This window comes from Ranitomeya imitator, unplaced genomic scaffold, assembly GCF_032444005.1.
Source record: "Ranitomeya imitator isolate aRanImi1 unplaced genomic scaffold, aRanImi1.pri SCAFFOLD_460, whole genome shotgun sequence".
In the NCBI taxonomy this organism is placed as follows: Eukaryota; Metazoa; Chordata; class Amphibia; order Anura; family Dendrobatidae; genus Ranitomeya; species Ranitomeya imitator.
The window spans coordinates 14,395-34,299 of NW_027194831.1; the positions used below are offsets into that span (position 1 = coordinate 14,395).

Here is a 19,905-nt window from a genome sequence, read left to right on the forward strand (position 1 = left end):
CGCATTTTTTTTTTACATTTTCTGCAATAACAGTAAACGTTCTAGCAAATCCTTTCTAAGTACATGGAGAATCAAACTGGGGGAGAGTGAAAAAAGTTGTGATGTAGCACAATCCCAAGGAGAACCATTGACCTTTTATGGTTTGTTTATAGAAAATTTTGAGACGTCGTAAAGGCCTTCTGGTCCTTTAGCGGCACGAGTTGAACTGGGATTCAGGGTTTTAACCAGTGTTTTTATGAGCCAAAAGGGTTTGCTGTAGACAGGGGCATTTAGATGAAATGTAATGATGAAGAGTATAAAACACAACCGTTTAGCAGAGGATGGTTTCGATCCATCGACCTCTGGGTTATGGGCCCAGCACGCTTCCGCTGCGCCACTCTGCTTATGGTGGAGGATGCTCAGAGTTGAAGTCTAATTACTGCCTGCCTTCTGGTCTATGTCATGTACTTTATCAGCCATTTCTTATCTGTTGGCAACTAAATTATTCTTGGTGCTTTGCAAATGTTTGTTTGTTTTTGTTGAAAATCATGTCTCTGTGGCGCAATCGGTTAGCGCGTTCGGCTGTTAACCGAAAGGTTGGTGGTTCGAGTCCACCCAGGGACGTTGCACCCTTTTGCTTCAGTAGTAAGCTACAGTTGAAGAAGTTTTTGCATTTGTGCTAAGCATCTCCCTCAAGTAAAAGCCATTTTGCTGACGATGTTTTGAATTCACGAGACAAACTGGAGAAAAACCTTCTGGATGAGATAGGATAAACAAAACTTCCTTCGAGCCGGAATTGAACCAGCGACCTAAGGATTGCTAATTTAGAGCTACAGTCCTCCGCTCTACCAGCTGAGCTATCGAAGGATTGTTGAAAGCCCACTAGGTTTGTGGATTCCATTTTTGCATACTGGAAGAACATTTAAGGAGTCTACAACGTGATTGGTGCCCTACAAATACAGTTGGGCAACTTTCTAGCAACCCCTTTCTATGTACATGGAGAATCAAATTGGGGACAGTGAAAAAAACTTGCATAGTTTGAAGAAAAAAGTTGCGATGTAGCACAATCCCAAAAGAGAACCATTGACCTTTTATGGCTTTGTTTGTTTATAGAAACTGCTGAGAGGTCGTGAAGGCCTTCTGGTCCTTTGGCACAAGTTGATCCAGGATTCAGGGTTTTGACCAGTAATTTTTGAGCCAAAACGCGTTTGCTTTTGACAGAAGCTACACCAACCAGCACAATACCAATGTTTACCTTGGCATTGCTTTTGTATTGCGGACTAACCCTACTAAGTTTCAAACAATAACTGATGAGCAGCAAATGGTTTAGATGAAGTGTTGAAAAAGCTAAGAACGCTTCTCTTCGTTTTTTTCTCCTTTTTGTGGTTGCTAAACTGTAAGAAAAGAGTAGAGCTTGAGCTTGAACACAAAACATTAAAAGAGAATAAACGCAACACCAATGGTGAAAAAGCAAGCCATGCGTTGGCCGGGAATCGAACCCGGGTCAACTGCTTGGAAGGCAGCTATGCTCACCACTATACCACCAACGCTTACGTAAGCGCGCATTTTTTTTTTACATTTTCTGCAATAACAGTAAACGTTCTAGCAAATCCTTTCTAAGTACATGGAGAATCAAACTGGGGGAGAGTGAAAAAAGTTGTGATGTAGCACAATCCCAAGGAGAACCATTGACCTTTTATGGTTTGTTTATAGAAAATTTTGAGACGTCGTAAAGGCCTTCTGGTCCTTTAGCGGCACGAGTTGAACTGGGATTCAGGGTTTTAACCAGTGTTTTTTTGAGCCAAAAGGGTTTGCTGTAGACAGGGGCATTTAGATGAAATGTAATGATGAAGAGTATAAAACACAACCGTTTAGCAGAGGATGGTTTCGATCCATCGACCTCTGGGTTATGGGCCCAGCACGCTTCCGCTGCGCCACTCTGCTTATGGTGGAGGATGCTCAGAGTTGAAGTCTAATTACTGCCTGCCTTCTGGTCTATGTCATGTACTTTATCAGCCATTTCTTATCTGTTGGCAACTAAATTATTCTTGGTGCTTTGCAAATGTTTGTTTGTTTTTGTTGAAAATCATGTCTCTGTGGCGCAATCGGTTAGCGCGTTCGGCTGTTAACCGAAAGGTTGGTGGTTCGAGTCCACCCAGGGACGTTGCACCCTTTTGCTTCAGTAGTAAGCTACAGTTGAAGAAGTTTTTGCATTTGTGCTAAGCATCTCCCTCAAGTAAAAGCCATTTTGCTGACGATGTTTTGAATTCACGAGACAAACTGGAGAAAAACCTTCTGGATGAGATAGGATAAACAAAACTTCCTTCGAGCCGGAATTGCACCAGCGACCTAAGGATTGCTAATTTAGAGCTACAGTCCTCCGCTCTACCAGCTGAGCTATCGAAGGATTGTTGAAAGCCCACTAGGTTTGGCCATGGGTGCCACGAGCAGGTGGTAAAAATGATTCATTCAACCCAGCGAAAAAGGAATTCAGCAGTAGTATTGGAGAATGCGGGCATCGATCCCGCTACCTCTCGCATGCTAAGCGAGCGCTCTACCACTTGAGCTAATCCCCCAAACCTGGCAAACATATCGTCAGTTTCACGTCACACCAGGTCACAATTTTCATATACAATCACACATGCCATTGCAAGCTTTTTTTTTTTTTTTTTTTTTTTTTAAGTGTGGATTCCATTTTTGCATACTGGAAGAACATTTAAGGAGTCTACAACGTGATTGGTGCCCTACAAATACAGTTGGGCAACTTTCTAGCAACCCCTTTCTATGTACATGGAGAATCAAATTGGGGACAGTGAAAAAAACTTGCATAGTTTGAAGAAAAAAGTTGCGATGTAGCACAATCCCAAAAGAGAACCATTGACCTTTTATGGCTTTGTTTGTTTATAGAAACTGCTGAGAGGTCGTGAAGGCCTTCTGGTCCTTTGGCACAAGTTGATCCAGGATTCAGGGTTTTGACCAGTAATTTTTGAGCCAAAACGCGTTTGCTTTTGACAGAAGCTACACCAACCAGCACAATACCAATGTTTACCTTGGCATTGCTTTTGTATTGCGGACTAACCCTACTAAGTTTCAAACAATAACTGATGAGCAGCAAATGGTTTAGATGAAGTGTTGAAAAAGCTAAGAACGCTTCTCTTTGTTTTTTTCTCCTTTTTGTGGTTGCTAAACTGTAAAGAAAGAGTAGAGCTTGAGCTTGAACACAAAACATTAAAAGAGAATAAACGCAACACCAATGGTGAAAAAGCAAGCCATGCGTTGGCCGGGAATCGAACCCGGGTCAACTGCTTGGAAGGTAGCTATGCTCACCACTATACCACCAACGCTTACGTAAGCGCGCATTTTTTTTTTACATTTTCTGCAATAACAGTATACGTTCTAGCAAATCCTTTCTAAGTACATGGAGAATCAAACTGGGGGAGAGTGAAAAAAGTTGTGATGTAGCACAATCCCAAGGAGAACCATTGACCTTTTATGGTTTGTTTATAGAAAATTTTGAGACGTCGTAAAGGCCTTCTGGTCCTTTAGCGGCACGAGTTGAACTGGGATTCAGGGTTTTAACCAGTGTTTTTTTGAGCCAAAAGGGTTTGCTGTAGACAGGGGCATTTAGATGAAATGTAATGATGAAGAGTATAAAACACAACCGTTTAGCAGAGGATGGTTTCGATCCATCGACCTCTGGGTTATGGGCCCAGCACGCTTCCGCTGCGCCACTCTGCTTATGGTGGAGGATGCTCAGAGTTGAAGTCTAATTACTGCCTGCCTTCTGGTCTATGTCATGTACTTTATCAGCCATTTCTTATCTGTTGGCAACTAAATTATTCTTGGTGCTTTGCAAATGTTTGTTTGTTTTTGTTGAAAATCATGTCTCTGTGGCGCAATCGGTTAGCGCGTTCGGCTGTTAACCGAAAGGTTGGTGGTTCGAGTCCACCCAGGGACGTTGCACCCTTTTGCTTCAGTAGTAAGCTACAGTTGAAGAAGTTTTTGCATTTGTGCTAAGCATCTCCCTCAAGTAAAAGCCATTTTGCTGACGATGTTTTGAATTCACGAGACAAACTGGAGAAAAACCTTCTGGATGAGATAGGATAAACAAAACTTCCTTCGAGCCGGAATTGAACCAGCGACCTAAGGATTGCTAATTTAGAGCTACAGTCCTCCGCTCTACCAGCTGAGCTATCGAAGGATTGTTGAAAGCCCACTAGGTTTGGCCATGGGTGCCACGAGCAGGTGGTAAAAATGATTCATTCAACCCAGCGAAAAAGGAATTCAGCAGTAGTATTGGAGAATGCGGGCATCGATCCCGCTACCTCTCGCATGCTAAGCGAGCGCTCTACCACTTGAGCTAATCCCCCAAACCTGGCAAACATATCGTCAGTTTCACGTCACACCAGGTCACAATTTTCATATACAATCACACATGCCATTGCAAGCTTTTTTTTTTTTTTTTTTTTTTTAAGTGTGGATTCCATTTTTGCATACTGGAAGAACATTTAAGGAGTCTACAACGTGATTGGTGCCCTACAAATACAGTTGGGCAACTTTCTAGCAACCCCTTTCTATGTACATGGAGAATCAAATTGGGGACAGTGAAAAAAACTTGCATAGTTTGAAGAAAAAAGTTGCGATGTAGCACAATCCCAAAAGAGAACCATTGACCTTTTATGGCTTTGTTTGTTTATAGAAACTGCTGAGAGGTCGTGAAGGCCTTCTGGTCCTTTGGCACAAGTTGATCCAGGATTCAGGGTTTTGACCAGTAATTTTTGAGCCAAAACGCGTTTGCTTTTGACAGAAGCTACACCAACCAGCACAATACCAATGTTTACCTTGGCATTGCTTTTGTATTGCGGACTAACCCTACTAAGTTTCAAACAATAACTGATGAGCAGCAAATGGTTTAGATGAAGTGTTGAAAAAGCTAAGAACGCTTCTCTTTGTTTTTTTCTCCTTTTTGTGGTTGCTAAACTGTAAAGAAAGAGTAGAGCTTGAGCTTGAACACAAAACATTAAAAGAGAATAAACGCAACACCAATGGTGAAAAAGCAAGCCATGCGTTGGCCGGGAATCGAACCCGGGTCAACTGCTTGGAAGGCAGCTATGCTCACCACTATACCACCAACGCTTACGTAAGCGCGCATTTTTTTTTTACATTTTCTGCAATAACAGTAAACGTTCTAGCAAATCCTTTCTAAGTACATGGAGAATCAAACTGGGGGAGAGTGAAAAAAGTTGTGATGTAGCACAATCCCAAGGAGAACCATTGACCTTTTATGGTTTGTTTATAGAAAATTTTGAGACGTCGTAAAGGCCTTCTGGTCCTTTAGCGGCACGAGTTGAACTGGGATTCAGGGTTTTAACCAGTGTTTTTTTGAGCCAAAAGGGTTTGCTGTAGACAGGGGCATTTAGATGAAATGTAATGATGAAGAGTATAAAACACAACCGTTTAGCAGAGGATGGTTTCGATCCATCGACCTCTGGGTTATGGGCCCAGCACGCTTCCGCTGCGCCACTCTGCTTATGGTGGAGGATGCTCAGAGTTGAAGTCTAATTACTGCCTGCCTTCTGGTCTATGTCATGTAATTTATCAGCCATTTCTTATCTGTTGGCAACTAAATTATTCTTGGTGCTTTGCAAATGTTTGTTTTTGTTGAAAATCATGTCTCTGTGGCGCAATCGGTTAGCGCGTTCGGCTGTTAACCGAAAGGTTGGTGGTTCGAGTCCACCCAGGGACGTTGCACCCTTTTGCTTCAGTAGTAAGCTACAGTTGAAGAAGTTTTTGCATTTGTGCTAAGCATCTCCCTCAAGTAAAAGCCATTTTGCTGACGATGTTTTGAATTCACGAGATAAACTGGAGAAAAACCTTCTGGATGAGATAGGATAAACAAAACTTCCTTCGAGCCGGAATTGAACCAGCGACCTAAGGATTGCTAATTTAGAGCTACAGTCCTCCGCTCTACCAGCTGAGCTATCGAAGGATTGTTGAAAGCCCACTAGGTTTGGCCATGGGTGCCACGAGCAGGTGGTAAAAATGATTCATTCAACCCAGCGAAAAAGGAATTCAGCAGTAGTATTGGAGAATGCGGGCATCGATCCCGCTACCTCTCGCATGCTAAGCGAGCGCTCTACCACTTGAGCTAATCCCCCAAACCTGGCAAACATATCGTCAGTTTCACGTCACACCAGGTCACAATTTTCATATACAATCACACATGCCATTGCAAGCTTTTTTTTTTTTTTTTTTTTTTTAAGTGTGGATTCCATTTTTGCATACTGGAAGAACATTTAAGGAGTCTACAACGTGATTGGTGCCCTACAAATACAGTTGGGCAACTTTCTAGCAACCCCTTTCTATGTACATGGAGAATCAAATTGGGGACAGTGAAAAAAACTTGCATAGTTTGAAGAAAAAAGTTGCGATGTAGCACAATCCCAAAAGAGAACCATTGACCTTTTATGGCTTTGTTTGTTTATAGAAACTGCTGAGAGGTCGTGAAGGCCTTCTGGTCCTTTGGCACAAGTTGATCAAGGATTCAGGGTTTTGACCAGTAATTTTTGAGCCAAAACGCGTTTGCTTTTGACAGAAGCTACACCAACCAGCACAATACCAATGTTTACCTTGGCATTGCTTTTGTATTGCGGACTAACCCTACTAAGTTTCAAACAATAACTGATGAGCAGCAAATGGTTTAGATGAAGTGTTGAAAAAGCTAAGAACGCTTCTCTTTGTTTTTTTCTCCTTTTTGTGGTTGCTAAACTGTAAAGAAAGAGTAGAGCTTGAGCTTGAACACAAAACATTAAAAGAGAATAAACGCAACACCAATGGTGAAAAAGCAAGCCATGCGTTGGCCGGGAATCGAACCCGGGTCAACTGCTTGGAAGGCAGCTATGCTCACCACTATACCACCAACGCTTACGTAAGCGCGCATTTTTTTTTTACATTTTCTGCAATAACAGTAAACGTTCTAGCAAATCCTTTCTAAGTACATGGAGAATCAAACTGGGGGAGAGTGAAAAAAGTTGTGATGTAGCACAATCCCAAGGAGAACCATTGACCTTTTATGGTTTGTTTATAGAAAATTTTGAGACGTCGTAAAGGCCTTCTGGTCCTTTAGCGGCACGAGTTGAACTGGGATTCAGGGTTTTAACCAGTGTTTTTTTGAGCCAAAAGGGTTTGCTGTAGACAGGGGCATTTAGATGAAATGTAATGATGAAGAGTATAAAACACAACCGTTTAGCAGAGGATGGTTTCGATCCATCGACCTCTGGGTTATGGGCCCAGCACGCTTCCGCTGCGCCACTCTGCTTATGGTGGAGGATGCTCAGAGTTGAAGTCTAATTACTGCCTGCCTTCTGGTCTATGTCATGTACTTTATCAGCCATTTCTTATCTGTTGGCAACTAAATTATTCTTGGTGCTTTGCAAATGTTTGTTTGTTTTTGTTGAAAATCATGTCTCTGTGGCGCAATCGGTTAGCGCGTTCGGCTGTTAACCGAAAGGTTGGTGGTTCGAGTCCACCCAGGGACGTTGCACCCTTTTGCTTCAGTAGTAAGCTACAGTTGAAGAAGTTTTTGCATTTGTGCTAAGCATCTCCCTCAAGTAAAAGCCATTTTGCTGACGATGTTTTGAATTCACGAGACAAACTGGAGAAAAACCTTCTGGATGAGATAGGATAAACAAAACTTCCTTCGAGCCGGAATTGAACCAGCGACCTAAGGATTGCTAATTTAGAGCTACAGTCCTCCGCTCTACCAGCTGAGCTATCGAAGGATTGTTGAAAGCCCACTAGGTTTGGCCATGGGTGCCACGAGCAGGTGGTAAAAATGATTCATTCAACCCAGCGAAAAAGGAATTCAGCAGTAGTATTGGAGAATGCGGGCATCGATCCCGCTACCTCTCGCATGCTAAGCGAGCGCTCTACCACTTGAGCTAATCCCCCAAACCTGGCAAACATATCGTCAGTTTCACGTCACACCAGGTCACAATTTTCATATACAATCACACATGCCATTGCAAGCTTTTTTTTTTTTTTTTTTTTTTTTTAAGTGTGGATTCCATTTTTGCATACTGGAAGAACATTTAAGGAGTCTACAACGTGATTGGTGCCCTACAAATACAGTTGGGCAACTTTCTAGCAACCCCTTTCTATGTACATGGAGAATCAAATTGGGGACAGTGAAAAAAACTTGCATAGTTTGAAGAAAAAAGTTGCGATGTAGCACAATCCCAAAAGAGAACCATTGACCTTTTATGGCTTTGTTTGTTTATAGAAACTGCTGAGAGGTCGTGAAGGCCTTCTGGTCCTTTGGCACAAGTTGATCCAGGATTCAGGGTTTTGACCAGTAATTTTTGAGCCAAAACGCGTTTGCTTTTGACAGAAGCTACACCAACCAGCACAATACCAATGTTTACCTTGGCATTGCTTTTGTATTGCGGACTAACCCTACTAAGTTTCAAACAATATCTGATGAGCAGCAAATGGTTTAGATGAAGTGTTGAAAAAGCTAAGAACGCTTCTCTTAGTTTTTTTCTCCTTTTTGTGGTTGCTAAACTGTAAGAAAAGAGTAGAGCATGAGCTTGAACACAAAACATTAAAAGAGAATAAACGCAACACCAATGGTGAAAAAGCAAGCCATGCGTTGGCCGGGAATCGAACCCGGGTCAACTGCTTGGAAGGCAGCTATGCTCACCACTATACCACCAACGCTTACGTAAGCGCGCATTTTTTTTTTACATTTTCTGCAATAATAGTAAACGTTCTAGCAAATCCTTTCTAAGTACATGGAGAATCAAACTGGGGGAGAGTGAAAAAAGTTGTGATGTAGCACAATCCCAAGGAGAACCATTGACCTTTTATGGTTTGTTTATAGAAAATTTTGAGACGTCGTAAAGGCCTTCTGGTCCTTTAGCGGCACGAGTTGAACTGGGATTCAGGGTTTTAACCAGTGTTTTTTTGAGCCAAAAGGGTTTGCTGTAGACAGGGGCATTTAGATGAAATGTAATGATGAAGAGTATAAAACACAACCGTTTAGCAGAGGATGGTTTCGATCCATCGACCTCTGGGTTATGGGCCCAGCACGCTTCCGCTGCGCCACTCTGCTTATGGTGGAGGATGCTCAGAGTTGAAGTCTAATTACTGCCTGCCTTCTGGTCTATGTCATGTAATTTATCAGCCATTTCTTATCTGTTGGCAACTAAATTATTCTTGGTGCTTTGCAAATGTTTGTTTGTTTTTGTTGAAAATCATGTCTCTGTGGCGCAATCGGTTAGCGCGTTCGGCTGTTAACTGAAAAGTTGGTGGTTCGAGTCCACCCAGGGACATTGCACCCTTTTGCTTCAGTAGTAAGCTACAGTTGAAGAAGTTTTTGCATTTGTGCTAAGCATCTCCCTCAAGTAAAAGCCATTTTGCTGACGATGTTTTGAATTCACGAGACAAACTGGAGAAAAACCTTCTGGATGAGATAGGTTAAACAAAACTTCCTTCGAGCCGGAATTGAACCAGCGACCTAAGGATTGCTAATTTAGAGCTACAGTCCTCCGCTCTACCAGCTGAGCTATCGAAGGATTGTTGAAAGCCCACTAGGTTTGGCCATGGGTGCCACGAGCAGGTGGTAAAAATGATTCATTCAACCCAGCAAAAAAGGAATTCAGCAGTAGTATTGGAGAATGCGGGCATCGATCCCGCTACCTCTCGCATGCTAAGCGAGCGCTCTACCACTTGAGCTAATCCCCCAAACCTGGCAAGCATATCGTCAGTTTCACGTCACACCAGGTCACAATTTTCATATACAATCACACATGCCATTGCAAGCTTTTTTTTTTTTTTTTTTTTAAGTGTGGATTCCATTTTTGCATACTGGAAGAACATTTAAGGAGTCTACAACGTGATTGGTGCCCTACAAATACAGTTGGGCAACTTTCTAGCAACCCCTTTCTATGTACATGGAGAATCAAATTGGGGACAGTGAAAAAAACTTGCATAGTTTGAAGAAAAAAGTTGCGATGTAGCACAATCCCAAAAGAGAACCATTGACCTTTTATGGCTTTGTTTGTTTATAGAAACTGCTGAGAGGTCGTGAAGGCCTTCTGGTCCTTTGGCACAAGTTGATCCAGGATTCAGGGTTTTGACCAGTAATTTTTGAGCCAAAACGCGTTTGCTTTTGACAGAAGCTACACCAACCAGCACAATACCAATGTTTACCTTGGCATTGCTTTTGTATTGCGGACTAACCCTACTAAGTTTCAAACAATAACTGATGAGCAGCAAATGGTTTAGATGAAGTGTTGAAAAAGCTAAGAACGCTTCTCTTCGTTTTTTTCTCCTTTTTGTGGTTGCTAAACTGTAAGAAGAGAGTAGAGCATGAGCTTGAACACAAAACATTAAAAGAGAATAAACGCAACACCAATGGTGAAAAAGCAAGCCATGCGTTGGCCGGGAATCGAACCCGGGTCAACTGCTTGGAAGGCAGCTATGCTCACCACTATACCACCAACGCTTACGTAAGCGCGCATTTTTTTTTTACATTTTCTGCAATAACAGTAAACGTTCTAGCAAATCCTTTCTAAGTACATGGAGAATCAAACTGGGGGAGAGTGAAAAAAGTTGTGATGTAGCACAATCCCAAGGAGAACCATTGACCTTTTATGGTTTGTTTATAGAAAATTTTGAGACGTCGTAAAGGCCTTCTGGTCCTTTAGCGGCACGAGTTGAACTGGGATTCAGGGTTTTAACCAGTGTTTATTTGAGCCAAAAGGGTTTGCTGTAGACAGGGGCATTTAGATGAAATGTAATGATGAAGAGTATAAAACACAACCGTTTAGCAGAGGATGGTTTCGATCCATCGACCTCTGGGTTATGGGCCCAGCACGCTTCCGCTGCGCCACTCTGCTTATGGTGGAGGATGCTCAGAGTTGAAGTCTAATTACTGCCTGCCTTCTGGTCTATGTCATGTAATTTATCAGCCATTTCTTATCTGTTGGCAACTAAATTATTCTTGGTGCTTTGCAAATGTTTGTTTGTTTTTGTTGAAAATCATGTCTCTGTGGCGCAATCGGTTAGCGCGTTCGGCTGTTAACCGAAAGGTTGGTGGTTCGAGTCCACCCAGGGACGTTGCACCCTTTTGCTTCAGTAGTAAGCTACAGTTGAAGAAGTTTTTGCATTTGTGCTAAGCATCTCCCTCAAGTAAAAGCCATTTTGCTGACGATGTTTTGAATTCACGAGACAAACTGGAGAAAAACCTTCTGGATGAGATAGGATAAACAAAACTTCCTTCGAGCCGGAATTGAACCAGCGACCTAAGGATTGCTAATTTAGAGCTACAGTCCTCCGCTCTACCAGCTGAGCTATCGAAGGATTGTTGAAAGCCCACTAGGTTTGGCCATGGGTGCCACGAGCAGGTGGTAAAAATGATTCATTCAACCCAGCGAAAAAGGAATTCAGCAGTAGTATTGGAGAATGCGGGCATCGATCCCGCTACCTCTCGCATGCTAAGCGAGCGCTCTACCACTTGAGCTAATCCCCCAAACCTGGCAAACATATCGTCAGTTTCACGTCACACCAGGTCACAATTTTCATATACAATCACACATGCCATTGCAAGCTTTTTTTTTTTTTTTTTTTTTTAAGTGTGGATTCCATTTTTGCATACTGGAAGAACATTTAAGGAGTCTACAACGTGATTGGTGCCCTACAAATACAGTTGGGCAACTTTCTAGCAACCCCTTTCTATGTACATGGAGAATCAAATTGGGGACAGTGAAAAAAACTTGCATAGTTTGAAGAAAAAAGTTGCGATGTAGCACAATCCCAAAAAAGAACCATTGACCTTTTATGGCTTTGTTTGTTTATAGAAACTGCTGAGAGGTCGTGAAGGCCTTCTGGTCCTTTGGCACAAGTTGATCCAGGATTCAGGGTTTTGACCAGTAATTTTTGAGCCAAAACGCGTTTGCTTTTGACAGAAGCTACACCAACCAGCACAATACCAATGTTTACCTTGGCATTGCTTTTGTATTGCGGACTAACCCTACTAAGTTTCAAACAATAACTGATGAGCAGCAAATGGTTTAGATGAAGTGTTGAAAAAGCTAAGAACGCTTCTCTTCGTTTTTTTCTCCTTTTTGTGGTTGCTAAACTGTAAGAAAAGAGTAGAGCATGAGCTTGAACACAAAACATTAAAAGAGAATAAACGCAACACCAATGGTGAAAAAGCAAGCCATGCGTTGGCCGGGAATCGAACCCGGGTCAACTGCTTGGAAGGCAGCTATGCTCACCACTATACCACCAACGCTTACGTAAGCGCGCATTTTTTTTTTACATTTTCTGCAATAACAGTAAACGTTCTAGCAAATCCTTTCTAAGTACATGGAGAATCAAACTGGGGGAGAGTGAAAAAAGTTGTGATGTAGCACAATCCCAAGGAGAACCATTGACCTTTTATGGTTTGTTTATAGAAAATTTTGAGACGTCGTAAAGGCCTTCTGGTCCTTTAGCGGCACGAGTTGAACTGGGATTCAGGGTTTTAACCAGTGTTTTTTTGAGCCAAAAGGGTTTGCTGTAGACAGGGGCATTTAGATGAAATGTAATGATGAAGAGTATAAAACACAACCGTTTAGCAGAGGATGGTTTCGATCCATCGACCTCTGGGTTATGGGCCCAGCACGCTTCCGCTGCGCCACTCTGCTTATGGTGGAGGATGCTCAGAGTTGAAGTCTAATTACTGCCTGCCTTCTGGTCTATGTCATGTAATTTATCAGCCTTTTTTTATCTGTTGGCAACTAAATTATTCTTGGTGCTTTGCAAATGTTTGTTTGTTTTTGTTGAAAATCATGTCTCTGTGGCGCAATCGGTTAGCGCGTTCGGCTGTTAACCGAAAGGTTGGTGGTTCGAGTCCACCCAGGGACGTTGCACCCTTTTGCTTCAGTAGTAAGCTACAGTTGAAGAAGTTTTTGCATTTGTGCTAAGCATCTCCCTCAAGTAAAAGCCATTTTGCTGATGATGTTTTGAATTCACGAGACAAACTGGAGAAAAACCTTCTGGATGAGATAGGATAAACAAAACTTCCTTCGAGCCGGAATTGAACCAGCGACCTAAGGATTGCTAATTTAGAGCTACAGTCCTCCGCTCTACCAGCTGAGCTATCGAAGGATTGTTGAAAGCCCACTAGGTTTGGCCATGGGTGCCACGAGCAGGTGGTAAAAATGATTCATTCAACCCAGCGAAAAAGGAATTCAGCAGTAGTATTGGAGAATGCGGGCATCGATCCCACTACCTCTCGCATGCTAAGCGAGCGCTCTACCACTTGAGCTAATCCCCCAAACCTGGAAAACATATCGTCAGTTTCACGTCACACCAGGTCACAATTTTCATATACAATCACACATGCCAGTGCAAGCTTTTTTTTTTTTTTTTTTTTAAGTGTGGATTCCATTTTTGCATACTGGAAGAACATTTAAGGAGTCTACAACGTGATTGGTGCCCTACAAATACAGTTGGGCAACTTTCTAGCAACCCCTTTCTATGTACATGGAGAATCAAATTGGGGACAGTGAAAAAAACTTGCATAGTTTGAAGAAAAAAGTTGCGATGTAGCACAATCCCAAAAGAGAACCATTGACCTTTTATGGCTTTGTTTGTTTATAGAAACTGCTGAGAGGTCGTGAAGGCCTTCTGGTCCTTTGGCACAAGTTGATCCAGGATTCAGGGTTTTGACCAGTAATTTTTGAGCCAAAACGCGTTTGCTTTTGACAGAAGCTACACCAACCAGCACAATACCAATGTTTACCTTGGCATTGCTTTTGTATTGCGGACTAACCCTACTAAGTTTCAAACAATAACTGATGAGCAGCAAATGGTTTAGATGAAGTGTTGAAAAAGCTAAGAACGCTTCTCTTAGTTTTTTTCTCCTTTTTGTGGTTGCTAAACTGTAAGAAAAGAGTAGAGCATGAGCTTGAACACAAAACATTAAAAGAGAATAAACGCAACACCAATGGTGAAAAAGCAAGCCATGCGTTGGCCGGGAATCGAACCCGGGTCAACTGCTTGGAAGGCAGCTATGCTCACCACTATACCACCAATGCTTACGTAAGCGCGCATTTTTTTTTTACATTTTCTGCAATAACAGTAAACGTTCTAGCAAATCCTTTCTAAGTACATGGAGAATCAAACTGGGGGAGAGTGAAAAAAGTTGTGATGTAGCACAATCCCAAGGAGAACCATTGACCTTTTATGGTTTGTTTATAGAAAATTTTGAGACGTCGTAAAGGCCTTCTGGTCCTTTAGCGGCACGAGTTGAACTGGGATTCAGGGTTTTAACCAGTGTTTTTTTGAGCCAAAAGGGTTTGCTGTAGACAGGGGCATTTAGATGAAATGTAATGATGAAGAGTATAAAACACAACCGTTTAGCAGAGGATGGTTTCGATCCATCGACCTCTGGGTTATGGGCCCAGCACGCTTCCGCTGCGCCACTCTGCTTATGGTGGAGGATGCTCAGAGTTGAAGTCTAATTACTGCCTGCCTTCTGGTCTATGTCATGTAATTTATCAGCCATTTCTTATCTGTTGGCAACTAAATTATTCTTGGTGCTTTGCAAATGTTTGTTTGTTTTTGTTGAAAATCATGTCTCTGTGGCGCAATCGGTTAGCGCGTTCGGCTGTTAACCGAAAGGTTGGTGGTTCGAGTCCACCCAGGGACGTTGCACCCTTTTGCTTCAGTAGTAAGCTACAGTTGAAGAGGTTTTTGCATTTGTGCTAAGCATCTCCCTCAAGTAAAAGCCATTTTGCTGACGATGTTTTGAATTCACGAGACAAACTGGAGAAAAACCTTCTGGATGAGATAGGATAAACAAAACTTCCTTCGAGCCGGAATTGAACCAGCGACCTAAGGATTGCTAATTTAGAGCTACAGTCCTCCGCACTACCAGCTGAGCTATCGAAGGATTGTTGAAAGCCCACTAGGTTTGGCCATGGGTGCCACGAGCAGGTGGTAAAAATGATTCATTCAACCCAGCGAAAAAGGAATTCAGCAGTAGTATTGGAGAATGCGGGCATCGATCCCGCTACCTCTCGCATGCTAAGCGAGCGCTCTACCACTTGAGCTAATCCCCCAAACCTGGCAAACATATCATCAGTTTCACGTCACACCAGGTCACAATTTTCATATACAATCACACATGCCATTGCAAGCTTTTTTTTTTTTTTTTTTTTTTTTAAGTGTGGATTCCATTTTTGCATACTGGAAGAACATTTAAGGAGTCTACAACGTGATTGGTGCCCTACAAATACAGTTGGGCAACTTTCTAGCAACCCCTTTCTATGTACATGGAGAATCAAATTGGGGACAGTGAAAAAAACTTGCATAGTTTGAAGAAAAAAGTTGCGATGTAGCACAATCCCAAAAAAGAACCATTGACCTTTTATGGCTTTGTTTGTTTATAGAAACTGCTGAGAGGTCGTGAAGGCCTTCTGGTCCTTTGGCACAAGTTGATCCAGGATTCAGGGTTTTGACCAGTAATTTTTGAGCCAAAACGCGTTTGCTTTTGACAGAAGCTACACCAACCAGCACAATACCAATGTTTACCTTGACATTGCTTTTGTATTGCGGACTAACCCTACTAAGTTTCAAACAATAACTGATGAGCAGCAAATGGTTTAGATGAAGTGTTGAAAAAGCTAAGAACGCTTCTCTTCGTTTTTTTCTCCTTTTTGTGGTTGCTAAACTGTAAGAAAAGAGTAGAGCATGAGCTTGAACACAAAACATTAAAAGAGAATAAACGCAACACCAATGGTGAAAAAGCAAGCCATGCGTTGGCCGGGAATCGAACCCGGGTCAACTGCTTGGAAGGCAGCTATGCTCACCACTATACCACCAACGCTTACGTAAGCGCGCATTTTTTTTTTACATTTTCTGCAATAACAGTAAACGTTCTAGCAAATCCTTTCTAAGTACATGGAGAATCAAACTGGGGGAGAGTGAAAAAAGTTGTGATGTAGCACAATCCCAAGGAGAACCATTGACCTTTTATGGTTTGTTTATAGAAAATTTTGAGACGTCGTAAAGGCCTTCTGGTCCTTTAGCGGCACGAGTTGAACTGGGATTCAGGGTTTTAACCAGTGTTTTTTTGAGCCAAAAGGGTTTGCTGTAGACAGGGGCATTTAGATGAAATGTAATGATGAAGAGTATAAAACACAACCGTTTAGCAGAGGATGGTTTCGATCCATCGACCTCTGGGTTATGGGCCCAGCACGCTTCCGCTGCGCCACTCTGCTTATGGTGGAGGATGCTCAGAGTTGAAGTCTAATTACTGCCTGCCTTCTGGTCTATGTCATGTAATTTATCAGCCTTTTTTTATCTGTTGGCAACTAAATTATTCTTGGTGCTTTGCAAATGTTTGTTTGTTTTTGTTGAAAATCATGTCTCTGTGGCGCAATCGGTTAGCGCGTTCGGCTGTTAACCGAAAGGTTGGTGGTTCGAGTCCACCCAGGGACGTTGCACCCTTTTGCTTCAGTAGTAAGCTACAGTTGAAGAAGTTTTTGCATTTGTGCTAAGCATCTCCCTCAAGTAAAAGCCATTTTGCTGATGATGTTTTGAATTCACGAGACAAACTGGAGAAAAACCTTCTGGATGAGATAGGATAAACAAAACTTCCTTCGAGCCGGAATTGAACCAGCGACCTAAGGATTGCTAATTTAGAGCTACAGTCCTCCGCTCTACCAGCTGAGCTATCGAAGGATTGTTGAAAGCCCACTAGGTTTGGCCATGGGTGCCACGAGCAGGTGGTAAAAATGATTCATTCAACCCAGCGAAAAAGGAATTCAGCAGTAGTATTGGAGAATGCGGGCATCGATCCCGCTACCTCTCGCATGCTAAGCGAGCGCTCTACCACTTGAGCTAATCCCCCAAACCTGGCAAACATATCGTCAGTTTCACGTCACACCAGGTCACAATTTTCATATACAATCACACATGCCAGTGCAAGCTTTTTTTTTTTTTTTTTTTTAAGTGTGGATTCCATTTTTGCATACTGGAAGAACATTTAAGGAGTCTACAACGTGATTGGTGCCCTACAAATACAGTTGGGCAACTTTCTAGCAACCCCTTTCTATGTACATGGAGAATCAAATTGGGGACAGTGAAAAAAACTTGCATAGTTTGAAGAAAAAAGTTGCGATGTAGCACAATCCCAAAAGAGAACCATTGACCTTTTATGGCTTTGTTTGTTTATAGAAACTGCTGAGAGGTCGTGAAGGCCTTCTGGTCCTTTGGCACAAGTTGATCCAGGATTCAGGGTTTTGACCAGTAATTTTTGAGCCAAAACGCGTTTGCTTTTGACAGAAGCTACACCAACCAGCACAATACCAATGTTTACCTTGGCATTGCTTTTGTATTGCGGACTAACCCTACTAAGTTTCAAACAATAACTGATGAGCAGCAAATGGTTTAGATGAAGTGTTGAAAAAGCTAAGAACGCTTCTCTTAGTTTTTTTCTCCTTTTTGTGGTTGCTAAACTGTAAGAAAAGAGTAGAGCATGAGCTTGAACACAAAACATTAAAAGAGAATAAACGCAACACCAATGGTGAAAAAGCAAGCCATGCGTTGGCCGGGAATCGAACCCGGGTCAACTGCTTGGAAGGCAGCTATGCTCACCACTATACCACCAACGCTTACGTAAGCGCGCATTTTTTTTTTACATTTTCTGCAATAACAGTAAACGTTCTAGCAAATCCTTTCTAAGTACATGGAGAATCAAACTGGGGGAGAGTGAAAAAAGTTGTGATGTAGCACAATCCCAAGGAGAACCATTGACCTTTTATGGTTTGTTTATAGAAAATTTTGAGACGTCGTAAAGGCCTTCTGGTCCTTTAGCGGCACGAGTTGAACTGGGATTCAGGGTTTTAACCAGTGTTTTTTTGAGCCAAAAGGGTTTGCTGTAGACAGGGGCATTTAGATGAAATGTAATGATGAAGAGTATAAAACACAACCGTTTAGCAGAGGATGGTTTCGATCCATCGACCTCTGGGTTATGGGCCCAGCACGCTTCCGCTGCGCCACTCTGCTTATGGTGGAGGATGCTCAGAGTTGAAGTCTAATTACTGCCTGCCTTCTGGTCTATGTCATGTAATTTATCAGCCATTTCTTATCTGTTGGCAACTAAATTATTCTTGGTGCTTTGCAAATGTTTGTTTGTTTTTGGTGAAAATCATGTGTCTGTGGCGCAATCGGTTAGCGCGTTCGGCTGTTAACCGAAAGGTTGGTGGTTCGAGTCCACCCAGGGACGTTGCACCCTTTTGCTTCAGTTGAAGAAGTTTTTGCATTTGTGCTAAGCATCTCCCTCAAGAAAAAGCCATTTTGCTGACGATGTTTTGAATTCACGAGACAAACTGGAGAAAAACCTTCTGGATGAGATAGGATAAACAAAACTTCCTTCGAGCCGGAATTGAACCAGCGACCTAAGGATTGCTAATTTAGAGCTACAGTCCTCCGCTCTACCAGCTGAGCTATCGAAGGATTGTTGAAAGCCCACTAGGTTTGGCCATGGGTGCCACGAGCAGGTGGTAAAAATGATTCATTCAACCCAGCGAAAAAGGAATTCAGCAGTAGTATTGGAGAATGCGGGCATCGATCCCGCTACCTCTCGCATGCTAAGCGAGCGCTCTACCACTTGAGCTAATCCCCCAAACCTGGCAAACATATCGTCAGTTTCACGTCACACCAGGTCACAATTTTCATATACAATCACACATGCCATTGCAAGCTTTTTTTTTTTTTTTTTTTTTTAAGTGTGGATTCCATTTTTGCATACTGGAAGAACATTTAAGGAGTCTACAACGTGATTGGTGCCCTACAAATACAGTTGGGCAACTTTCTAGCAACCCCTTTCTATGTACATGGAGAATCAAATTGGGGACAGTGAAAAAAACTTGCATAGTTTGAAGAAAAAAGTTGCGATGTAGCACAATCCCAAAAAAGAACCATTGACCTTTTATGGCTTTGTTTGTTTATAGAAACTGCTGAGAGGTCGTGAAGGCCTTCTGGTCCTTTGGCACAAGTTGATCCAGGATTCAGGGTTTTGACCAGTAATTTTTGAGCCAAAACGCGTTTGCTTTTGACAGAAGCTACACCAACCAGCACAATACCAATGTTTACCTTGGCATTGCTTTTGTATTGCGGACTAACCCTACTAAGTTTCAAACAATAACTGATGAGCAGCAAATGGTTTAGATGAAGTGTTGAAAAAGCTAAGAACGCTTCTCTTCGTTTTTTTCTCCTTTTTGTGGTTGCTAAACTGTAAGAAAAGAGTAGAGCATGAGCTTGAACACAAAACATTAAAAGAGAATAAACGCAACACCAATGGTGAAAAAGCAAGCCATGCGTTGGCCGGGAATCGAACCCGGGTCAACTGCTTGGAAGGCAGCTATGCTCACCACTATACCACCAACGCTTACGTAAGCGCGCATTTTTTTTTTACATTTTCTGCAATAACAGTAAACGTTCTAGCAAATCCTTTCTAAGTACATGGAGAATCAAACTGGGGGAGAGTGAAAAAAGTTGTGATGTAGCACAATCCCAAGGAGAACCATTGACCTTTTATGGTTTGTTTATAGAAAATTTTGAGACGTCGTAAAGGCCTTCTGGTCCTTTAGCGGCACGAGTTGAACTGGGATTCAGGGTTTTAACCAGTGTTTTTTTGAGCCAAAAGGGTTTGCTGTAGACAGGGGCATTTAGATGAAATGTAATGATGAAGAGTATAAAACACAACCGTTTAGCAGAGGATGGTTTCGATCCATCGACCTCTGGGTTATGGGCCCAGCACGCTTCCGCTGCGCCACTCTGCTTATGGTGGAGGATGCTCAGAGTTGAAGTCTAATTACTGCCTGCCTTCTGGTCTATGTCATGTAATTTATCAGCCATTTCTTATCT

At 42.3% G+C, this 19,905-nt stretch overlaps 28 non-coding genes across 28 annotated transcripts; 9 read left to right on the forward strand and 19 right to left on the reverse strand.

Annotated features, from left to right (window-relative positions):
• Positions 1-529: 529 nt before the first annotated feature.
• Positions 530-603, forward strand: TRNAN-GUU (transfer RNA asparagine (anticodon GUU)). Its single transcript has one exon. It is a non-coding gene; the product is annotated as a tRNA-Asn (tRNA).
• A 157-nt stretch (positions 604-760) lies between these two features.
• On the reverse strand, positions 761-846 carry TRNAY-GUA (transfer RNA tyrosine (anticodon GUA)). The gene is given in 2 exon segments: positions 761-796; positions 810-846. It is a non-coding gene; the product is annotated as a tRNA-Tyr (tRNA).
• A 611-nt stretch (positions 847-1,457) lies between these two features.
• On the reverse strand, positions 1,458-1,529 carry TRNAG-UCC (transfer RNA glycine (anticodon UCC)). The gene has a single exon. It is a non-coding gene; the product is annotated as a tRNA-Gly (tRNA).
• Positions 1,530-2,069: 540 nt separating this feature from the next.
• On the forward strand, positions 2,070-2,143 carry TRNAN-GUU (transfer RNA asparagine (anticodon GUU)). Its single transcript has one exon. It is a non-coding gene; the product is annotated as a tRNA-Asn (tRNA).
• Positions 2,144-2,482: 339 nt separating this feature from the next.
• Positions 2,483-2,555, reverse strand: TRNAA-AGC (transfer RNA alanine (anticodon AGC)). Its single transcript has one exon. It is a non-coding gene; the product is annotated as a tRNA-Ala (tRNA).
• A 1,308-nt stretch (positions 2,556-3,863) lies between these two features.
• Positions 3,864-3,937, forward strand: TRNAN-GUU (transfer RNA asparagine (anticodon GUU)). Its single transcript has one exon. It is a non-coding gene; the product is annotated as a tRNA-Asn (tRNA).
• Positions 3,938-4,094: 157 nt separating this feature from the next.
• TRNAY-GUA (transfer RNA tyrosine (anticodon GUA)) lies at positions 4,095-4,180 on the reverse strand. Its single transcript is given in 2 exon segments — positions 4,095-4,130; positions 4,144-4,180. It is a non-coding gene; the product is annotated as a tRNA-Tyr (tRNA).
• A 96-nt stretch (positions 4,181-4,276) lies between these two features.
• On the reverse strand, positions 4,277-4,349 carry TRNAA-AGC (transfer RNA alanine (anticodon AGC)). Its single transcript has one exon. It is a non-coding gene; the product is annotated as a tRNA-Ala (tRNA).
• A 694-nt stretch (positions 4,350-5,043) lies between these two features.
• Positions 5,044-5,115, reverse strand: TRNAG-UCC (transfer RNA glycine (anticodon UCC)). Its single transcript has one exon. It is a non-coding gene; the product is annotated as a tRNA-Gly (tRNA).
• A 536-nt stretch (positions 5,116-5,651) lies between these two features.
• On the forward strand, positions 5,652-5,725 carry TRNAN-GUU (transfer RNA asparagine (anticodon GUU)). The gene has a single exon. It is a non-coding gene; the product is annotated as a tRNA-Asn (tRNA).
• A 157-nt stretch (positions 5,726-5,882) lies between these two features.
• TRNAY-GUA (transfer RNA tyrosine (anticodon GUA)) lies at positions 5,883-5,968 on the reverse strand. Its single transcript is given in 2 exon segments — positions 5,883-5,918; positions 5,932-5,968. It is a non-coding gene; the product is annotated as a tRNA-Tyr (tRNA).
• Positions 5,969-6,064: 96 nt separating this feature from the next.
• TRNAA-AGC (transfer RNA alanine (anticodon AGC)) lies at positions 6,065-6,137 on the reverse strand. Its single transcript has one exon. It is a non-coding gene; the product is annotated as a tRNA-Ala (tRNA).
• A 694-nt stretch (positions 6,138-6,831) lies between these two features.
• Positions 6,832-6,903, reverse strand: TRNAG-UCC (transfer RNA glycine (anticodon UCC)). The gene has a single exon. It is a non-coding gene; the product is annotated as a tRNA-Gly (tRNA).
• Positions 6,904-7,443: 540 nt separating this feature from the next.
• TRNAN-GUU (transfer RNA asparagine (anticodon GUU)) lies at positions 7,444-7,517 on the forward strand. Its single transcript has one exon. It is a non-coding gene; the product is annotated as a tRNA-Asn (tRNA).
• A 157-nt stretch (positions 7,518-7,674) lies between these two features.
• On the reverse strand, positions 7,675-7,760 carry TRNAY-GUA (transfer RNA tyrosine (anticodon GUA)). The gene is given in 2 exon segments: positions 7,675-7,710; positions 7,724-7,760. It is a non-coding gene; the product is annotated as a tRNA-Tyr (tRNA).
• Positions 7,761-7,856: 96 nt separating this feature from the next.
• Positions 7,857-7,929, reverse strand: TRNAA-AGC (transfer RNA alanine (anticodon AGC)). The gene has a single exon. It is a non-coding gene; the product is annotated as a tRNA-Ala (tRNA).
• Positions 7,930-8,625: 696 nt separating this feature from the next.
• On the reverse strand, positions 8,626-8,697 carry TRNAG-UCC (transfer RNA glycine (anticodon UCC)). Its single transcript has one exon. It is a non-coding gene; the product is annotated as a tRNA-Gly (tRNA).
• A 771-nt stretch (positions 8,698-9,468) lies between these two features.
• TRNAY-GUA (transfer RNA tyrosine (anticodon GUA)) lies at positions 9,469-9,554 on the reverse strand. The gene is given in 2 exon segments: positions 9,469-9,504; positions 9,518-9,554. It is a non-coding gene; the product is annotated as a tRNA-Tyr (tRNA).
• A 96-nt stretch (positions 9,555-9,650) lies between these two features.
• On the reverse strand, positions 9,651-9,723 carry TRNAA-AGC (transfer RNA alanine (anticodon AGC)). The gene has a single exon. It is a non-coding gene; the product is annotated as a tRNA-Ala (tRNA).
• A 691-nt stretch (positions 9,724-10,414) lies between these two features.
• On the reverse strand, positions 10,415-10,486 carry TRNAG-UCC (transfer RNA glycine (anticodon UCC)). Its single transcript has one exon. It is a non-coding gene; the product is annotated as a tRNA-Gly (tRNA).
• A 540-nt stretch (positions 10,487-11,026) lies between these two features.
• On the forward strand, positions 11,027-11,100 carry TRNAN-GUU (transfer RNA asparagine (anticodon GUU)). Its single transcript has one exon. It is a non-coding gene; the product is annotated as a tRNA-Asn (tRNA).
• A 157-nt stretch (positions 11,101-11,257) lies between these two features.
• TRNAY-GUA (transfer RNA tyrosine (anticodon GUA)) lies at positions 11,258-11,343 on the reverse strand. Its single transcript is given in 2 exon segments — positions 11,258-11,293; positions 11,307-11,343. It is a non-coding gene; the product is annotated as a tRNA-Tyr (tRNA).
• Positions 11,344-11,439: 96 nt separating this feature from the next.
• TRNAA-AGC (transfer RNA alanine (anticodon AGC)) lies at positions 11,440-11,512 on the reverse strand. The gene has a single exon. It is a non-coding gene; the product is annotated as a tRNA-Ala (tRNA).
• A 693-nt stretch (positions 11,513-12,205) lies between these two features.
• Positions 12,206-12,277, reverse strand: TRNAG-UCC (transfer RNA glycine (anticodon UCC)). Its single transcript has one exon. It is a non-coding gene; the product is annotated as a tRNA-Gly (tRNA).
• Positions 12,278-12,817: 540 nt separating this feature from the next.
• Positions 12,818-12,891, forward strand: TRNAN-GUU (transfer RNA asparagine (anticodon GUU)). The gene has a single exon. It is a non-coding gene; the product is annotated as a tRNA-Asn (tRNA).
• Positions 12,892-13,048: 157 nt separating this feature from the next.
• Positions 13,049-13,134, reverse strand: TRNAY-GUA (transfer RNA tyrosine (anticodon GUA)). The gene is given in 2 exon segments: positions 13,049-13,084; positions 13,098-13,134. It is a non-coding gene; the product is annotated as a tRNA-Tyr (tRNA).
• A 1,472-nt stretch (positions 13,135-14,606) lies between these two features.
• TRNAN-GUU (transfer RNA asparagine (anticodon GUU)) lies at positions 14,607-14,680 on the forward strand. The gene has a single exon. It is a non-coding gene; the product is annotated as a tRNA-Asn (tRNA).
• Positions 14,681-16,399: 1,719 nt separating this feature from the next.
• On the forward strand, positions 16,400-16,473 carry TRNAN-GUU (transfer RNA asparagine (anticodon GUU)). Its single transcript has one exon. It is a non-coding gene; the product is annotated as a tRNA-Asn (tRNA).
• The last annotated feature ends 3,432 nt before the right edge of the window (positions 16,474-19,905 follow it).